Source organism: Penaeus japonicus, unplaced genomic scaffold (assembly GCF_977035675.1).
Source record: "Penaeus japonicus unplaced genomic scaffold, GWHDUDI00000001_assembly GWHDUDI00000033, whole genome shotgun sequence".
NCBI lineage: Eukaryota > Metazoa > Arthropoda > Malacostraca > Decapoda > Penaeidae > Penaeus > Penaeus japonicus.
The window spans coordinates 356176-361175 of record NW_028234435.1 but is presented as its reverse complement, the minus strand read 5'-3'; the positions used below and the strand labels follow the sequence as shown (position 1 = coordinate 361175).

General features: G+C 48.8%; 1 protein-coding gene across 4 annotated transcripts in view; it reads right to left on the bottom strand.

Moving 5' to 3' along the window:
* The window catches only part of LOC122259087 (ATP-binding cassette sub-family G member 1), a 96303-nt gene that overhangs the window by 27257 nt on the left and 64046 nt on the right, over positions 1-5000 (bottom strand). The window contains exons 1-2 of one of the 4 annotated variants that reach the window (XM_043025619.2): positions 4939-5000; positions 4162-4326 (exon numbers count right to left, since the gene is read on the bottom strand). The exon at positions 4939-5000 is cut by the window's right edge and continues 6 nt beyond it. The exons of 2 other annotated variants lie outside the window; for them this stretch is intronic. The gene's annotated coding sequence lies outside the window, so the exon portion shown is untranslated. The remainder of the gene's footprint in view (positions 1-4161; positions 4327-4938) is intronic. One more of the 4 variants, XM_043025620.2, reaches the window with a different exon arrangement.

Here is a 5000-nt window from a genome sequence, read left to right as displayed (position 1 = left end):
GGAGACATAACGAGACCTAATACATAAGAAAAACAGAATAAAGAAAGAAAGAAAGAAAAAAAAACTTTAGATGCAAGGATACAGCCTAGAGGGTTTCTCCCATCGAGTCTTGAAGCAGCTGCCTCTTTCCCAGTGACCTCCGACGAGGCCCAGCACCAAGAACCCCCCAGAGGCCATGGCCAGTCAGTCCACCCACCCAGGTAACACACGCGGTTGTGTTGTTTCATGGCGAAACTACCTCGTCACTAAGTAACTGTTGTTCCCGCTCTCGGTGCGACGTTTTGGCTTCAGTCCTTCCCGAGGATACGTCCTCTTCGTTCTCGAGGCGCAGAAGGATGCATTTCGGTTCCAGGGATGGGCAGCGCCACGGAATGCAGGACGGAGGAAAATGGATCGAAGCGGGTTGGGGGGGGGGGGGGGTTAAGGGGGAAGAGGGAAGGAGGGAATAGGGAGGGAAAGAATCTAATTTGGCGAATAGAGAGAGGAAAGCGAAATACTGAAGGGAAAGGAAATATATAGCGAAATGGAGGGGCAGACACTTAAGGAAAGAGGAGCAGAGAGAATAAAGGAGGGCGTGGAAAAGAAAGAGGGAAAGATCAAGAGGAAAAGGGAGGGAAGGAGAAACGTAGAACGGGAAAGAGAAACAGAGAAAGAGGACAAGAAATAAAGGACGTACAAGGGTTACAGAATCCGAGAACCGCCTGAGCCTGGACTAAAGTTGGACGTGTCTGGCTCGTGTTCCCACCTGGCCAGCTCTCACCTCCCCCCCCCTCCCCACCCCCATTCCCCCGCGCATCTCTGGGTTTGTGTGTGCGTCCCTTTTATCCTTTTATTGCCGTGCTTCTGTTTACTCTTTGCGCCTTGCTTCCATCATTCTTTTCCTCGCGCTCCGTTTCGCGAATTTGCTTTCCTCGATGATTTTGCTTTGTTTTGTCTGACTGTCTTGTTGTCTGTGCATAGAGAGAGAAGGGTTACCTAGTGATGGACAGCAACCCTGCAAGGCGTAGAGCGAGAGAGGGAAGGCGAGAGTGTTCAGCGCAAGGCCGCGAAGAGGCCCAACCTCCGCCAGAAGCGCAACCAGGGGGGACGTGGGACACCGTGGTATTAGTCTTAGGCCTAATATAGGATGACCTGGTCAAGGCAACCCTTCATCTGAGTCTTCCCCTTGCTTTCACACTGCCCTCCCCTTCAATTCTCTTCTCCTTCCCACTTCCTCTGCCATCCATCCTTCACCACGCCACTTTCCTTTCTTCTTTCGACGTACAAGATAAAAGAGGAAGCACATAAGTTGAAACAAAGGGGAGAAAAGAGGCAGTATTAACCACCAATGTGGCTAAAGTAACAGCATATTAACATTAAAACGATGTCCTTCAAGACACTCTGTGTACGTGTGACTCTGTGTACGTGTGACTCTGTGTACGTGTATCAGGCGCCACTATCTATTTGCCGCATAGTGACTTACATAAAAAATGCAGTAAAAAAGAACATGGCACAGTGTAAAATACAATTCCGAGCCTGGAGAGGAAAAAAGAGAAGTACAGGCCAAATAACACCAAGAAAAACATGAGGCCAGGTTTTTTCCCCTCCTTGTTTTTGCCGTGTCAAGTTTTTCATGGTTTCTTGAGTATGGCAAGCAAGGTCTCTCTTAATGTTGTTGTATAAACACTGTCTTGCAACATCACATTTCTTCAGTATGATAATATTTTGAATTATACCACGCTCGCTTTCTATTTGTGTCAATCAAACCAGCTTCGGTATTTCCAAGAAATGAGGATATGCACCCTCACTATCACGACTGCCAATCATAATCCAAATAGTCACCTTTGGCCGTACAATCCCTATCACCCAATCCCTTTTTTCACAGTCCGTAAGTCACCCCGCCCCCCTCGCCCTCGCCCTCGCCGTCGCCGTCGGGGCCGCCTCCTTTCACCCCCTCCGCAAAAAGGCTCGCGTCTACGGTCCGAAGGCGAGGTGGGCGACGCAAAGCGATTTTCGTAACGTGTCTGACCTACTCCTCTGGTTCGGAGGTCTACTCATATCGAACTCTCCCCGTATATGTCTATCCATTCTGCACATCTCCCTTTCCCCCCTCCCCTCTCTCTCCTCCTCTCTTTTTCTCTTTCTTTCCCTCTCTCTATCTCTTTCTTTTTCTCAATCTCTTTCTCTCTCTCATTCTCTCTCGCTTTCCTTCTGTAACGCTCCCCTTCTCTCTCTTTCTCTTTCTTTCCCTCTCCCTATCTTTCTTTCTCTCCTCTCTCTCTCTCTCTCTATCTCTCTCCATAATCTATATGCTCCTTATTTATCTCCTTCTCACCATGTCTACCTATCTATTCTGCATCTGTTTTATCTATACGCTATATGTATCTACTTATGTCTGTTCTAGCTTCCTTTCTCACTCTACCGTTTTTCTTATCCTTTTCATTTTATCTCTCCTCAGTGATCTTTTTCTCTCCTCTCCCCTTCCTCCTCCCTTCTCCACATGTTCCCTTTCTCTCCTCTCACTCTTTTTCTCCTCCTCCTCCAGTCCACTCCTCACTACCTATGACCCCCCCCCCACCCCACCCCGCACCCCGCCCCACGCACCCCGACACCAGCGCTACAAATTCGATTATGTGTGTGTGTGTTTTCCCCTCGTGACCTATCGGTGTTGCTCGTAGCTCTATCCGTTATGCCGGATATCAGGGGGTGGGACGGGTAGGGAAGGGGGGGGGTGAACGGTGGGTGGAGGGGAGTGAACGGTGGGGAGAGGGAGGGGAGCCGTACGGAGGAGAGGGGAAAGGGAAACAGACAAGGAGAGATGTAAAAGGCCGAGGGAGAGAGAGCAAGGTGGGCACGGCGATATGACGAGGGGGACGGAGGGAGAGATAAATAAATGAGGAAAGGAGATAAACGAACCTCCTCATTCCCCTCCCCCTCCCCATCCCCCGCCAGGATAACGACAAACCGTCTTTGTCAACAGCGGCAGCATTCGTGGCTCCCTCCGCCGCCGTGGAAACGGAGGAGGAGCACCTGACTCACATTCGCTGCAAAATTCAATCTAGGTCGAGTCCCTTCTTTTTATCATCCCTGCCTTTTCTCTCTTTGTTATTCTCTCCTCTCTTAGATTGTTCTCTATCTATTTCATATTCCCTGCTTTCTCTTTCCTTCCTCCCTATATCGCTTTCTCTCTCTCTCTCTCTCTCTCTCTCTCTCTCTCTCTCTCTCTCTCTCTCTCTCTCTCTCTCTCTCTCTCTCTCTCTCTCTCTCTCCTCTCACTTTCTCTCATTTCCTCTCTCGCCTCCTTCCCATTCCCTAATCTCCCTCATTCCCTCCTTCCCTTCCTCCCCTCCTTCCCCCTGCCCCCTTCCTTCAGCGTCCCCGTGCCGCCTGACAGAGATTCCAGCGGCGGTGCCATGATATCAGGGCTGGACGCGGAAGCAGCGGTTCCAGAGATTCCCGTTCCAGGGGATTCGGTCCCGGGGAATCCGTTCCGGTTCGCCGTTATGACTTTCAATTGTGCTCATACGGATGGATGCTTGTGGCGCTTGCTCTGCCACGTCTGTCTGTTAGTATTTCTCTATATGTCCATTTCTCTGTGTCTGTCTTCCTGTTGGTCTGTATGGTTATCTGTCTTTTTCTCCGTCTCTATCTGTCCATTTGTTTCTCTGCATATATTTTTTTCCTGATCTTTCTGTCTAGTCTATATGCTTCTCTACATCTGTCTTTTGTCCTTGTATATGAATTTGCATCTTTTTCTTTCTGTACATATCAACTCTCTATTTGCCACTGTTTATCTGCTTACCTACCTATCTCTCTGTATATACCTGTCTCTCTGTGTACCTATCTACCTGTCTCTTTGTGTACCTATCTTTGTATACCTTTCATCCTTTGTTTATCTCTCCCTCTGCACCCATTTGCCTGTTGCATAAAAACATGCATTTGCGTCAGCGAACGTATACCTTTTTTCGCTCCCCTCCATGCACCTGCTGCCAGATGCAAAAACGGCAACAGAGCAGAAGGAGAGAGAAAGGAAGAGACAGAAAGAAACAGAGAAACAGAACAAGACAGATAGGGAAAGAATGAGACAGAGAGAGGGAAGGAAGGTGGGGGGTGCGATCCCGTAGTCACATTCAGTAACCACCTTTATTTCCTCCATAAGGACTAAAATGGCCTGGTACTTACCACAGTGTCGCCCTTATCTACAACGCTTCGAAGGCAATTGCGTGGTCTATTTAACTTTGCGCTTCAGCTTTTAATTTGATGTCGTTTTACTGTTATTCACTGAAGTTCATAAGTTTTTTTTGACACTTCGAGCTTGCTATATTTTTCTCCTTCAATATGTTGTAACTATGAAACGAAAAACAGCAATGAGATAAAAATTAGAACACTTTTAGATATGACAGCACACCTGCTCACACGGGTCCTTCTCACACACCTGTCAGCAATCTCTTACACTTGTCTAAATCAGCTGATTTCTGTTACAGCTGTTCGCAGTTATCTTATGTATTCGTATGAATCTGGCGACACACTTTGGGAACAGACAATACTCCGTTCGACCTCTTTGAATCAAGCTACAATCGGTAGCCTCGATTCTAACCCTCCACAGCTGTTTGCTAGCCCTGTACACCTGTTCAACATCATCTCTGAGCCCGCCCTCACACCCTGCTCCACATTCATGTACACTACACCCTCCGCTACGCTTTAAACACGTGCAACGCGCTCACGTGGTTGCACTTATCCCTTTCACGTCCGCTGCTCCGCGCAAATCCCTCCCCACTCGCTCATCTCACACCCACTAAACACCCTTCTCGCCTTCATGTAAACCGTGGGCGCTCTCTACGCTCTCACTGAACCGAATTTGCTATGCTTCCTCTTTGCCTTCATCAGATTACTCCCACACACGCACACACGCTTTCCAAGACGCCTTTCTGCACATTTCTTCCTCCTTTCGAACATCACCTCGACACCAGAGCTCGTGTGCCGCTGCCTCCGGGGAACAGCGAGTCACTGTCGCTCGGCGT